This window comes from Montipora foliosa, chromosome 5, assembly GCF_036669935.1.
Source record: "Montipora foliosa isolate CH-2021 chromosome 5, ASM3666993v2, whole genome shotgun sequence".
Taxonomy (NCBI): domain Eukaryota; kingdom Metazoa; phylum Cnidaria; class Anthozoa; order Scleractinia; family Acroporidae; genus Montipora; species Montipora foliosa.
This window is the reverse complement of record NC_090873.1, coordinates 26,519,657-26,534,656: the sequence shown is the minus strand read 5'-3', so window position 1 is coordinate 26,534,656 and position 15,000 is coordinate 26,519,657. Positions and strand designations below refer to the sequence as shown.

The window sequence follows — 15,000 nt, the reverse complement described above, 5'->3', positions numbered from 1 at the left end:
TACTTTATATAAAGTCACTTATTTGTAAAATTCCCTCAACTGAAGGTGGATACTGAGTATCCGAAACATGTCTCGTATAATTTAAAAGTTGTGTCGTTTTTTTAAAATCTTACTGCTACGAAAAATATAAATGTTGACCTCAAGTGCATTATTTGCATATTTTTATGCAGGAAGCACGATTCTCAAAAATACGGACAAAAAGCCATGGGATTTATCATTCAGTTAAGGGGGATGGCTCTCACCTACCAAAAAGCTGCTCTGGACTCCTTCAAATAGCCATTTCTCTAATTCCTTTAACTCTACAGTTATCCTTTCTTGCCAAGGGAGGGAGTCTGAGTTTTATCCACCACGAAGCGAGGCAGAGTGGTTAAAAAGCGACCTGTCAGTCGCTTTGAAAACGAACAGTCTGCAGCCGGAATGTGACGATTCATTTGTTGACAAACCTTGCGATCTTGTCAAGTTAATGTTCTATTTTCATAAAAAGTCTGCATTCGGTTTACGTTTGCGACTGAGTGAAGAATACAATTACCAGTTCGCGAGCTTAGAAGCTCAAGGTAGAAAGACAATCGTAAACCTTAAGAAAATGACCGTGTCCCAGGTCGATTCGTTAGATTTAAAAAACGGTGAATCTTCGAAGAGTTTTAGGGAACGAAAAAGTCAACCAAACTGACCATCCCAAGGTGTAGGTCCCGCCTGTTGTAGTTCTGTTAATACTTTGTAGTAAAACGGAGGAAGTGTTTTATCCACCTGCAAGACGCGAGGCCGAGTAGTTCTGTACTCGATAAAACACGACCTGCGAGTCGTTTAGAAACGAATTAACCTTTCTTAAGAATGCGACGGTTCATTTGTTGATCAAGTCAAGTTAACTGTCTGCTAAAGAAAAAAATAGCGTCTTATATGTCGCGGAACAGCGATAAGGAAACTCGGCATTCTGTTTGATTATGCGACTGCGTGGAGAGTGACTAGTTCGAAACATGGCTTCCAAACGAACATTTTGCGAACTTCAAAGCTCCAAGGAAGAGAGGCTACCGTTAGAAAATGCCGGTGCCAAGTCGACCTGTTAGGTAAACAAATGCTTTATGAAGATTTCTAGCGAACGGAATCTTCTTTCAAAGCGGTTATAAAGTTCTAAATTTGCAAGTTACGTCTTTGCGGTATGATACTGAGCCACTACTGAACCGTTTTCGATTCTAACGAAGTTTGTGATCAAGATGAGCAAACAGACGGGAGAAACGTACTTTTTAAGGACACCTTGCAAAATTTGTCGTGGCATACAATGCTCTTTCGAGGATTTTAATGGACAAAATTAACTTAAGATTAGGGAAAGATGGGTGTTTTGTTTGAAATTTCTGCCGTTCCACGCCATTTAATTTCACCTACAGTTGTAGTTTGTATTTGCATAGGAAATCCAAGGGTCCGCTTGAGGTGAATTCGGGAAAAAAAAAACAATGGTTGTTTTTAAGGTGCTAAAAATTAGAGACGAGTCCAATATGATAGCTATGAAAGCTTTAAAAGCATTAAGCGTGTGTAACTATTTACTCCAATGTTTTCAATAATTTTCGTTTATGATACACCCAACAAATCTTTCTCTACACTGTTATTTTCGAAGAGTTAATTTCACTCCAGTGCTGGAGTGAAAAAGTGGAGTAAAATAAAGCGGAGTAAAATGTACTCCTAAGAGGAGTTAATTTAACTCCACTAAGAGTAATTTTTACTCAGTACCAGTTAACATTCAAAGGCAGTGACTTTGCTAGAGTAAATTTTACTCTCCCTACAGAGTGATATAATATGCTGGAGTTAATTTTACTCCTATTTATCGGGATACTGAGTAAAGTCTACCCAACTTACTAATTCTACTTTCTGAGAAAAAAAGTAGAAGAGGATTTTACTGCTATATATGTATTTTTGTAGGGTAAATTTAAGTTTAGCCAGTCTAAGATGTGGAATTGGGGTTGTTTTATTTTTGTGAAATCCACCGATTAATTCTTTGTTTTCAAGGAGTTGGAGTGAAAAAGTGGAGTAAAACTAAACGCAGTAAAATGTACGCCTCCTATTTAGTACTCCACTAATTAACCATTTAACTCCCAATAGTGCCACTTATAGATTTTACTCTCTCTAACGCCAGACGATTTTACTCGTCAATGGGGAACCCCACGGGGCTGAAAGGGTTAACAACAGCTGGATTCACTCAAAAACTATGTCCCCCTTAACCCTTTAACTCCCAATAGTGCCACTTATAGATTTTACTCTGTCTAACGCCAGACGATTTTACTCGTCAATGGGGAAACTAGTGAGCCGTTTTGGTCAGCAGTCACCCGTGCAGCTATGGTAAGTACTTTATATATGTAGGTACTTTATATATGATACCCTATAATGTACCGATCCTCGAGTCCTCTATCTGTCCTTTAGCGTCCTTACACATCCCTAGCAATCCTTTGGCGTCCTTACACATCCCTAGCCGTCCTTTAGCGTCCTTACTCATCCCTAGCCGTCCTTTAGCGTCCTTACACATCCCTTGCCGTCCTTTGGCGTCCTTAAACATCGCTAGCTGTCCTTTGGCGTCCTTACACATCCCTAGCCGTCCTTTTGGTTCCTTACACATCCCTACCGGTCTTTTCGCGTCCTTACACATCCCTAGCCGTCCTTTAGCGTCCTTTCTCATCCCTAGCCATCCTTTAGCGTCCATACTCATCTCTAGCCGTCAATTGGCGTCCTTAGACATCCCTAGCCGCCCTTTAGCGTCCGTACACATCCCTAGCCGTCCTTTAGCGTCCTTACACATCCCTAGCTGTCCTTTAGCGTCCTTACACATCCCTAGCCGTCCTTTGGCGTCCTTACACATCCCTAGCCGTCCTTTAGCGTCCTTACACACCCCTAGCCGTCCTTTAGCGTCCTTACCCATCCCTACACGTCCTTTAGCGTCCTTACACATCCCTAGCCATCCTTTGGCATCCTTCCATATCCCTAGCCGTCCTTTAGCGTCCTTACACATCCCTACCCGTCCTTTAGCGTCCTTACTCATCCCTAGCCGTCCTTTAGCGTCCTTACACATCCCTAGCCGTCCTTTAGCGTCCTTACACATCCCTACCCGTCCTATAGCGTCCTTACTCATCCCTAGCCGTCCTTTAGCGTTCTTACACATCCCTAGCCGTCCTTTGGCGTCCTTACACATCCCTACCCGTCCTTTAGCGTCCTTACTTATTCCTAGCCGTCCTTTTGCGTCCTTACACATCCCTAGCTGTCGTTTGGTGTCCTTACACTTCCCTAGCCGTCCTTTAGCGTCCTTACACATCCCTAGCCGTCCTTTAGCGTCCTTACACATCCCTAGCCCTAGCCGTCCTTTAGCGTCCTTACACATCCCTAGCCGTCCTTTAGCGTCCTTACACATCCCTAGCCTTAAACATCCCTAGCCCTAGCCGTCCTTTAGCGTCCTTACACATCCCTAGCCGTCCTTTAGCGTCCTTACACATCCCTAGCCGTCATTTAGCGTCCTTACACATCCCTAGCCGTCCTTCAGCGTCCTTACACATTCCTAGCCGTCCTTTAGCGTTCTTACACATCCCTAGCCGTCCTTTAGCGGCCTTACACTTCCCTATCCATCCTTTAGCCTCCTTACACATCCCTAGCCGTGCTTTAGCGTCCTTACACATCCCTAGCCGTCCTTTGGCGCCCTTACACATCCCTACTCGTCCTTTAGCGTCCTTACACATCCCTAGCCGTCTTTTATCGTCCTTACTCATCCCTAGCCGTCCTTTAGCGTCCTTACACATCCCTACCCGTCCTTTAGCGTACTTACACATCCCTAGCCGTCCTTTAGCGTCCTTAAACATCCCTAGCCGTCCTTTAGTGTCCTTACACATTCCTAGCCATCCTTTGGCGTCCTTACACATCCCTAGCCGTCCTTTAGCGTCCTTACAAATCCCTAGCCGTCCTTTGGCGTCCTTACACATCCCTAGCCGTCCTTTAGCGTCCTTACACATCCCTAGCCGTCCTTTAGCGTCCTTACGCATCCCTAGCCGTCCTTTAGCGTCCTTACACATCCCTAGCCGTCCTTTAGCGTCCTTACACATCCCTACCGGTCCTTTAGCATCCTTACTCATCCCTAGCCGTCCTTTGGCGTCCTTACACATCGCTAGCCGTCCGTTGGCGTCCTTACACATCCCTACGCGTCCTTTAGCGTCCTTACACATCCCTAGCCGTCCTTTATCGTCCTTACTCATCCCTAGCCGTCCTTTAGCGTCTTTACACATCCCTACCCGTCCTTTAGCGTACTTACACATCCCTAGCCGTTCTTTAGCGTCCTTAAACATCCCTAGCCTCCTTTAGTGTCCTTACACATTCCTAGCCGTCCTTTGGCGTCGTTACACATCCCTAGCCGTCCTTTAGCGTCCTTACACATCACTAGCCGTCCTTTAGCGTCCTTACACATCCCTAGCCGTCCTTCAGCGTCCTTACACATCCCTAGCCGTCCTTCAGCGTCCTTACACATCCCTAGCCGTCCTTTAGCGTCCTTACACATCCCTAGCCGTCCTTCAGCGTCCTTACACATCCCTAGCCGTCCTTTAGCGTTCTTACACATCCCTAGCCGTCCTTTAGCGTCCTTACACTTCCCAAGCTATCCTCTAGCCTCCTTACACATCCCTAGCCGTCCTTTGGCGCCCTTACACATCCCTACTCGTCCTTTAGCGTCCTTACACATCCCTAGCCGTCCTTTATCGTCCTTACTCATCCCTAGCCGTCCTTTAGCGTCCTTACACATCCCTACCCGTCCTTTAGCGTACTTACACATCCCTAGCCGTCCTTTAGCATCCTTAAACATCCCTAGCCGTCCTTTAGTGTCCTTACACATTCCTAGCCATCCTTTGGCGTCCTTACACATCCCTAGCCGTCCTTTAGCGTCCTTACAAAGCCCTAGCCGTCCTTTGGCGTCCTTACACATCCCTAGCCGTCCTTTAGCGTCCTTACACATCCCTAGCCGTCCTTTAGCGTCCTTACGCATCCCTAGCCGTCCTTTAGCGTCCTTACACATCCCTAGCCGTCCTTTAGCGTCCTTACACATCCCTACCGGTCCTTTAGCATCCTTACTCATCCCTAGCCGTCCTTTAGCGTCCTTACACATCGCTAGCCGTCCGTTGGCGTCCTTACACATCCCTACGCGTCCTTTAGCGTCCTTACACATCCCTAGCCGTCCTTTATCGTCCTTACTCATCCCTAGCCGTCCTTTAGCGTCTTTACACATCCCTACCCGTCCTTTAGCGTACTTACACATCCCTAGCCGTCCTTTAGCGTCCTTAAACATCCCTAGCCTCCTTTAGTGTCCTTACACATTCCTAGCCGTCCTTTGGCGTCGTTACACATCCGTAGCCGTCCTTTAGCGTCCTTACACATCCCTAGCCGTCCTTTAGCGTCCTTACACATCCCTAGCCGTCCTTTAGCGTCCTTACTCATCCCTAGCCGTCCTTTAGCGTCCTTACACATCCCTAGCCGTCCTTTATCCTCCTTACTCATCCCTAGCCGTTCTTTAGCGTCCTTACACATCCCTAGCCGTCCTTTAGCGTACTTACACATTCCTAGCCGTCCTTTAGCATCCTTAAACATCCCTAGCCGTCCTTTAGTGTCCTTACACATCCCTAGCCGTCCTTTAGCGTCCTTACACATCCCTAGCCGTCCTTTAGCGTCTTTACACATCCCTACCCGTTCTTTAGCGTACTTACACATCCCTAGCCGTCCTTTAGCGTCCTTAAACATCCCTAGCCTCCTTTAATGTCCTTACACATTCCTAGCCGTCCTTTGGCGTCGTTACACATCCCTAGCCGTCCTTTAGCGTCCTTACACATCCCTAGCCGTCCTTTAGCGTCCTTACACATCCCTAGCCGTCCTTTAGCGTCCTTACTCATCCCTAGCCGTCCTTTAGCGTCCTTACACATCCCTAGCCGTCCTTTATCCTCCTTACTCATCCCTAGCCGTTCTTTAGCGTCCTTACACATCCCTAGCCGTCCTTTAGCGTACTTACACATTCCTAGCCGTCCTATAGCATCCTTAAACATCCCTAGCCGTCCTTTAGTGTCCTTACACATCCCTAGCCGTCCTTTAGCGTCCTTACACATCCCTACCGGTCCTTTAGCATCCTTACTCATCCCTAGCCGTCCTTTAGCGTCCTTACACATCGCTAGCCGTCCGTTGGCGTCCTTACACATCCCTACGCGTCCTTTAGCGTCCTTACACATCCCTAGCCGTCCTTTATCGTCCTTACTCATCCCTAGCCGTCCTTTAGCGTCTTTACACATCCCTACCCGTCCTTTAGCGTACTTACACATCCCTAGCCGTCCTTTAGCGTCCTTAAACATCCCTAGCCTCCTTTAGTGTCCTTACACATTCCTAGCCGTCCTTTGGCGTCGTTACACATCCTTAGCCGTCCTTTAGCGTCCTTACACATCCCTAGCCGTCCTTTAGCGTCCTTACACATCCCTAGCCGTCCTTTGGCGTCCTTACTCATCCCTAGCCGTCCTTTAGCGTCCTTACACATCCCTAGCCGTCCTTTATCCTCCTTACTCATCCCTAGCCGTTCTTTAGCGTCCTTACACATCCCTAGCCGTCCTTTAGCGTACTTACACATTCCTAGCCGTCCTTTAGCATCCTTAAACATCCCTAGCCGTCCTTTAGTGTCCTTACACATCTCTAGCCGTCCTTTAGCGTCCTTACACATCTCTAGCCGTCCTTTAGCGTCTTTACACATCCCTACCCGTCCTTTAGCGTACTTACACATCCCTAGCCGTCCTTTAGCGTCCTTAAACATCCCTAGCCTCCTTTAGTGTCCTTACACATTCCTAGCCGTCCTTTGGCGTCGTTACACATCCCTAGCCGTCCTTTAGCGTCCTTACACATCCCTAGCCGTCCTTTAGCGTCCTTACACATCCCTAGCCGTCCTTTAGCGTCCTTACTCATCCCTAGCCGTCCTTTAGCGTCCTTACACATCCCTAGCCGTCCTTTATCCTCCTTACTCATCCCTAGCCGTTCTTTAGCGTCCTTACACATCCCTAGCCGTCCTTTAGCGTACTTACACATTCCTAGCCGTCCTTTAGCATCCTTAAACATCCCTAGCCGTCCTTTAGTGTCCTTACACATCCCTAGCCGTCCTTTAGCGTCCTTACACATCCCTACCGGTCCTTTAGCATCCTTACTCATCCCTAGCCGTCCGTTAGCGTCCTTACACATCGCTAGCCGTCCGTTGGCGTCCTTACACATCCCTACGCGTCCTTTAGCGTCCTTACACATCCCTAGCCGTCCTTTATCGTCCTTACTCATCCCTAGCCGTCCTTTAGCGTCTTTACACATCCCTACCCGTCCTTTAGCGTACTTACACATCCCTAACCGTCCTTTAGCGTCCTTAAACATCCCTAGCCTCCTTTAGTGTCCTTACACATTCCTAGCCGTCCTTTGGCGTCGTTACACATCCCTAGCCGTCCTTTAGCGTCCTTACACATCCCTAGCCGTCCTTTAGCGTCCTTACACATCCCTAGCCGTTCTTTAGCGTCCTTACACATCCCTAGCCGTCCTTTAGCGTACTTACACATTCCTAGCCGTCCTTTAGCATCCTTAAACATCCCTAGCCGTCCTTTAGTGTCCTTACACATTCCTAGCCGTCCTTTGGCCTCCTTACACATCCCTAGCCGTCCTTTAGCGTCCTTACACATCCCTAGCCGTCCTTTAGCGTCCTTACACATCTCTAGCCGTCCTTTAGCGTCCTTACACATCCCTAGCCGTCCTTTAGCGTCCTTACTCATCCCTAGCCGTCCTTTAGCATCCTTACACATCCCTAGCCGTCCTTTAGCGTCCTTACACATCCCTACCAGTCCTTTAGCGTCCTTACTCATCCCTAGCCGTCCTTTAGCGTCCTTACACATCCCTAGCCGTCCTTTGGCGTCCTTACACATCCCTAGCCGTCCTTTAGCGTCCTTACTCATCCCTAGCCGTCCTTTAGCATCCTTACACATCCCTAGCCGTCCTTTAGCGTCCTTACACATCCCTACCAGTCCTTTAGCGTCCTTACTCATCCCTAGCCGTCCTTTAGCGTCCTTACACATCCCTAGCCGTCCTTTGGCGTCCTTACACATCCCTAGCCGTCCTTTAGCGTCCTTACTCATTCTTAGCCGTCCTTTAGCGTCCTTACACATCCCTAGCTGTCCTTTGGCGTCCTTACACTTCCCTAGCCGTCCTTTAGCCTCCTTACACATCCCTAGCCGTCCTCTAGCGTTCTTACACATCCCTAGCCGTCCTTTAGCGTCCTTACACATCCCTAGCCGTTCTTTAGCGTCCTTACACATCCCTAGCCGTCCTTTAGCGTACTTACACATTCCTAGCCGTCCTTTAGCATCCTTAAACATCCCTAGCCGTCCTTTAGTGTCCTTACACATTCCTAGCCGTCCTTTGGCCTCCTTACACATCCCTAGCCGTCCTTTAGCGTCCTTACACATCCCTAGCCGTCCTTTAGCGTCCTTACACATCTCTAGCCGTCCTTTAGCGTCCTTACACATCCCTAGCCGTCCTTTAGCGTCCTTACTCATCCCTAGCCGTCCTTTAGCATCCTTACACATCCCTAGCCGTCCTTTAGCGTCCTTACACATCCCTACCAGTCCTTTAGCGTCCTTACTCATCCCTAGCCGTCCTTTAGCGTCCTTACACATCCCTAGCCGTCCTTTGGCGTCCTTACACATCCCTAGCCGTCCTTTAGCGTCCTTACTCATCCCTAGCCGTCCTTTAGCATCCTTACACATCCCTAGCCGTCCTTTAGCGTCCTTACACATCCCTACCAGTCCTTTAGCGTCCTTACTCATCCCTAGCCGTCCTTTAGCGTCCTTACACATCCCTAGCCGTCCTTTGGCGTCCTTACACATCCCTAGCCGTCCTTTAGCGTCCTTACTCATTCTTAGCCGTCCTTTAGCGTCCTTACACATCCCTAGCTGTCCTTTGGCGTCCTTACACTTCCCTAGCCGTCCTTTAGCCTCCTTACACATCCCTAGCCGTCCTCTAGCGTCCTTACACATCCCTAGCCGTCCTTTAGCGTCCTTACTCATCCCTAGCCGTCCTTTAGCGTCCTTACACATCCCTAGCCGTCCTTTATCCTCCTTACTCATCCCTAGCCGTTCTTTAGCGTCCTTACACATCCCTAGCCGTCCTTTAGCGTACTTACACATTCCTAGCCGTCCTTTAGCATCCTTAAACATCCCTATCCGTCCTTTAGTGTCCTTACACATTCCTAGCCGTCCTTTAGCGTCCTTACACATTCCTAGCCGTCCTTTAGCGTCTTTACACATCCCTAGCCGTCCTTTAGCGTCCTTACACATCCCTAGCCGTCCTTTAGCGTCCTTACACATCCATAGCCGTCCTTTGGCGTCCTTACACATCCATAGCCGTCCTTTAGGTTTCCTTACACATCCGTAGCCGTCTTTTAGCGTCCTTACACATCCCTAGCCGTCCTTTATCGTGCTTACTCATCCCTAGCCGTCCTTTAGCGTCCTTACACATCCCTACCCGTCCTTTAGCGTACTTACACATCCCTAGCCGTCCTTTTGCGTCCTTAAACATCCCTAGCCGTCCTTTAGTGTCCTTACACATTCCTAGCCGTCCTTTGGCGTCCTTACACATCCCTAGCCGTCCTTTAGCGTCCTTACACATCCCTAGCCGTCCTTTGGCGTCCTTACACATCCCTAGCCCTCCTTTAGCTTCCTTACACATCCGTAGCCGTCTTTTAGCGTCCTTACACATCCCTAGCCGTCCTTTATCGTCCTTACTCATCCCTAGCCGTCCTTTAGCGTCCTTACACATCCCTACCCGTCCTTTAGCGTACTTACACATCCCTAGCCGTCCTTTAGCGTCCTTAAATATCCCTAGCCGTCCTTTAGTTTCCTTACACATTCCTAGCCGTCCTTTGGCGTCCTTACACATCTTTAGCCGTCCTTTAGCGTCCTTGCACATCCTTAGCGGTCCTTTAGCGTCCTTACACATCCCTAGCCGTCCTTTAGCGTCCTTACACATCCCTAGCCGTCCTTTGGCGTCCTTACACATCCCTAGCCCTATTTAAAAACCGAGAAATCTGACGCCTTTTTAAACATATAATATATGGCAACTCAGTAATTAATGATTTATAAGAACTTTACCACTTTATCCTCGAAAAGGTTCGGTTGTAACGGGAACAGTTTGAGCTGGCCATTCACTCAATAGATGTATTACGCCTGGAGGCTATCAGGTGGGATAAAAGAACGGGTAGCGATGAGTAAGGACGCCAAAGGACGGCTAGGGATGTGTAAAGACGCCAAAGGACGGCTAGGGATGAGTAAGGACGCTAAAGGACGGCTAGGGATGTGTAAGGACGCTAAAGGACGGCTAGGATGGTTAAGGACGCTAAAGGACGGCTAGGGATGTGTAAGGACGCCAAATGGCGGCTAGAGATGAGTAAGGACGCTAAAGGACGGCTAGGGATGAGAAAGGACGCTAAAGGACGGCTAGGGATGTGTAAGGACGCGAAAAGACGGGTAGGGATGTGTAAGGAACCAAAAGGACGGCTAGGGATGTGTAAGGACGCCAAAGGACAGCTAGCGATGTTTAAGGACGCCAAAGGACGGCTAGGGATGTTTAAGGAGGCTAAAGGATGGCTAGGGATGTGTAAGGACGCGAAAGGACGGGTAGGGATGTGTAAGGACGCTAAAGGACGGCTAGGGATGTGTAAGGACGCTAAGGGACGGCTAGGGATGAGTAAGGACGCTAAAAGACGGCTAGGGATGAGTAAGGACGCTAAAGGACGGCTAGGGATGTGTAAGGACGCTAAAGGACGGGTAGAGGACTTGAGGATCGGTACATTATAGGGTATCATATATAAAGTACCTACCGCAGCTCTTTACTGATTTCGGCGGGTCTTTCGGCAGTTTTACTCAAGTTTGAATCAACGATCACAATTTGTGCTGACGAGTTTTTTTGTTTGTTTACTCTTTAAATGCTGATCCAAAGCAAGGAAATGCTTACAACAACTCAAGGAAAAAGGTAAGCGTTAACTGAACTATGAGCAGATAATATTTGATGCCTTAGGCCCGATTCAGACACTGCGTACTTAGAACTTCGACCGACACAAATTAACAAAAGTACGCCTTTTGATTCATAAGTCGAACTTAACTGGCCCCCCCACAGCAGTTCCAAAGCCATTACCAAGAAAACCAATTGATTTTGTCAGCGATTTTAATGTAGAAGGTAAAACATGGTTTATGCATGATCATGAAGTTCGGCACATGAAACGTTCGACGTCTGAAATCAAAGCCGATCCACGGCCATGCTAAAGCCGAATTCCCGTCTAGGCCAGTTGAAAAGAACGCCTGAGCCATTCCAAATTAAAATAGCCGTTCTTAATTGATTCAAACGTCGAACTTTTCATGTATTAAGTTCGGCTCATGAAAAGTATGGCGTCTGAATTTAATGCAAGCTTATGTAGAATTCAAACCTTTTACATGCACCTTGAAGTCCCAAATTTGTCAGGCAAGGATATTTAATTTGGCTTAAGTGCTTTAACAAATTGGTATGTATTTCACAAGAGAAATGAAGCTTTAGATCAAATGGTTAAGCAAATGATTTTGTATTAGAGTGCTCTCACCGCAAATTACATGACGACAGAAAGCAGAAAGCTTCAGCTGTCATTTAAACTATTGTACTCAATACAAATAGTATGTTAATGCCTGCATGAGATTGTTATTATTGGCGTTTAAAGAAAAGAGAGCCAAATTTTGATGAGTCTGCTCTTCAAACACTTACACTGTACGTTATAACAGAAGTGACAGTGTCTGACACTTGCAGAGTGCAGACCCCAAACTAACCGCAACTCACAGTTATTGAAAGCTAAACGTTTTATTTAAAATGGGTGCTTAGACTTAAATACTGTTTACAATCGCTATTTGTAGGCAGTCTGCAGTTGTCATACACCTTAGAAATGATCAGCTTTATTATTACATATACCAGCATTTTTTTTTTGAGACATGTGATATTGAGTGTTCTTATCTGGATGAAATTCTTATGACATCTTTTATCTTTAAGTAGCGGTAATAATTTTTGTTTGGAAATGTGACTGAGATTATGAATTATTTTTTACAAGAAAACTGAAACTTTTCACTATATTTATTTGTTGATTAACAGTTCAAATTGGAGGTGGGTACAGCTGGGAATTGGTTCATTAAAAGATTGCTGGGAAGTTTGGACAGAGAGTTGGTTACAGAAAGTGCTGAGGCTAGGCAAGAAGATGCCTTCTTCTTGCAACATACAGTACATACCACTACATGTATCATCTATGGAAGAGGAGTTGGAGAAAACCCTCAGATAAAAGAAAAGGTTGGTGCAATGAAAAAATTCCTTTGAGGCATGTTTCTGTAAAAAACCTGTAATGCAGTCAAACACCTCAAAGTCTGAAAGACTTAGAAGCTGATTGTTGCTTTTAAACAAGTGATGCATATAGATATTTACAAATAACTCGCATAAATTACACTTTAACAACTAATTCTTGACAGTCACTGCAATAAAATAATTATAAAGCACTGTCTGAGTTACAGGCCTGTGTACGTATAGACTAGTAATGCCTAGCGATTAGCGGAAGATGATGCTGCAGTTTCATTTATCCATTGTCTCACCCAATATCTGCTTTCAGTTTAAAATTTGAAATACTGTTAAATGAGATAATTCTAAATACCTCATCACACATAATTTTTTTTGGAAAAGTGTTGAAGACAAAGAAAGCATCTGGCAATATATTTTCAAGATTTATTCCATGAGTTCCACCACTAGATTTGTGCTCTCTTCCTATTTTGTTAGAATATTGTCGAATGATCTTAATTTTTGAAGTGGTGATACTAATCATTATTCTCTTTAATTACTTTTAAGGATGATCAGTCAATCAATGGAGAGGTTCTAAAAACAACATTGGCAAGGATTGTTGCTTCTGGCACACTAATTGAACTAGAGACATTTACCTTGTGGCAGAAAGCAAGGTTTTGTTAAAACTTTCATTCGCTGTAATTGTTTTGCTGGGAGCATACTTAATTATCAGCTTAATCTAAGGGTTTTTTTTCTTCTTTTTGGAAACAAAAAGTTTTTAATTTTTTCTTGATGTAAATTATCAGCCTAAGTTCTGTGTTTTTTTTTTCTTTTTGAAAACAATTCTGTTGGAGAAAAAAAGAACACATTGGTAAAGGTCAACGATGGCAAAATTTTTGCATCAGTTATCCTAAGGCATGTTCCATTTTTTTACGTTTGACTTCTTTCTGTAAGAACTGACTTGTATTACATGTACATAAAACCCATTTTGTTATGTATATAGTAATGCCAGGTTTCTTTCAGCTTTCAAATTATCCGCTTGTCCAGGTTTTTAGTTATCTCATTATCATGTGTCGCGTTTTGGGTCGAATACACCAAAAACAGAAAAAACTACTTCGGCTATTTTTGTTTTCAGTTCGTACACACATCGTTGCGTAGTAACTTAATTGGGTGTGCAGAAAATGTATTTATCTGCATTCATGTATCATTTATCATCAAAGACAGCCTCACACTGTCAGAAACTAGTCAGAACTGCATGGTACACTCAAAGGCTGACCATAGGTAAAAAAAAATACAAGTCACCGATTTACTTATTTCGTATTGAATCCATAAGCTAGGTAATTAAGCATAGCACGAAGAAATCATGCTGTCTCAACAAGTTCCATGGAAGGTTGTTCCCATGGCAGAGACAAAACGCTGTCTGTCATAGTTAAAAGGTCTGGATAGTAGCAGGCATATCAATATTTTAGAAACAACACAACACATGTTTCGACAGAAACTTCTGTCATCTTCAGTTTAAATTACAAAGTACAGAGTTGAATATATAGTGTGAACCAAAATGCTAATTAACTATAAGAACAAAAGGAAACACGACAATGTAAAAAATTACAAAGAAAGCTTTAAATTAACATGATAAAGTTGATGATTAAGTGTAGGTTTCATATTCAATGGGAGAAACAAGTTCTTCTAGGTCTGTATAGAGTTTACCATTACAGTCAATACCCCAAATGTCACTACCATACATGAGTATGGGGGATATTAATGCATCAAATAGCTTAATTGTGAGTTTAATGTTCTCACTGAAGTGGTTTCCCATCTCTTTCCGTAGTTAAAACAGAGCTGCAAGGCTGGTTTTTTTCAATTCTTGCCTTGCAAGGGTGAAAATTCCATACGGGCACAATGTCAGCCCTAGACACCGACAGGACTTTGCGTTTTCCAATTTGTTCATTCCGTACCTAAACGAATAGTTATTTAGAGACTTGCCACTGTTGTTGAATATCATGACTTTGGTTTTGTCTAGGTTAACGTTTAGGTCTATCTTTTCACAGAATGATTCCAACTTGTTGAGAATTCTTGGTAAGCCTTTCACGGATCTAGCAAAAATGACTAAATCATCTGCATACAACAAACAGTTCGTGGGTCGTTCTCTTAGTATGACTTCAGTTGTTACCATTTCGGGTAAATCACTCAGATAGATATTAAATAGGGTGGGTGGGTGACAGCATGCATCCTTGCTTCACACAGTTATGACATAGAAACGTTTGGGTTATTTTGTTTTCAATTTTGACTGCTGACTTGTCGTTCGAGTACATGGACATCAGTACTTCTAAAATGTGTCCTTTTATACCTACTGTTCTGAGCTTGTCAAATAATTTATTTCTCGGTACACGGTCAAAGGCTATGCTAAAGTCGACAAAACAAGAACATAGCAAATTTCGTTGTCTTTGTGATTTCGATTTTACCTACTTGTCAATGAGCATTTTCAAAATGAAGATAATATCAACTGTCCCATGCCATTTCCTAAAGCCACCTTGTTCATCTTTCAGAATTCCCTTTTTAGTCGCGCAGTCGTACAATCTATTGTTAAGAATGGATATGAATAGTTTACTGAGCGATGACAATAGAGTGATACCTCGGTAATTTTCAGCTTTAGAT

The 15,000-nt window shown here is 45.0% G+C and overlaps 1 protein-coding gene and 2 long non-coding RNA genes across 21 annotated transcripts in view; 2 read left to right on the top strand and 1 right to left on the bottom strand.

Moving 5' to 3' along the window:
• The window catches only part of LOC138003822 (beta-1,3-galactosyltransferase 5-like), a 170,785-nt gene that overhangs the window by 56,007 nt on the left and 99,778 nt on the right, over positions 1–15,000 (top strand). For 6 of the 18 annotated variants that reach the window (XR_011123675.1, XR_011123658.1, XR_011123674.1 and 3 more), the window contains exons 1-2: positions 834–1,064; positions 14,394–14,523. The exons of 8 other annotated variants lie outside the window; for them this stretch is intronic. The gene's annotated coding sequence lies outside the window, so the exon portion shown is untranslated. Of the gene's footprint in view, positions 1–833; positions 1,065–14,393; positions 14,524–15,000 lie in introns of those variants that run through there. 4 more of the 18 variants (XR_011123663.1, XR_011123662.1, XR_011123673.1 and 1 more) reach the window with 3 other exon arrangements.
• The window catches only part of LOC138003825 (uncharacterized), a 176,124-nt gene that overhangs the window by 98,590 nt on the left and 62,534 nt on the right, over positions 1–15,000 (bottom strand). The window lies entirely within an intron of this gene.
• LOC138003070 (uncharacterized) lies at positions 10,896–13,334 on the top strand. Of its 2 annotated transcripts, none has more exons than XR_011123414.1 (3): positions 10,896–11,037; positions 12,175–12,366; positions 12,913–13,334. It is a non-coding gene; the product is annotated as an uncharacterized lncRNA (long non-coding RNA). The 2 variants fall into 2 exon arrangements; XR_011123413.1 differs by lacking the exon at positions 10,896–11,037 and adding an exon at positions 11,111–11,241.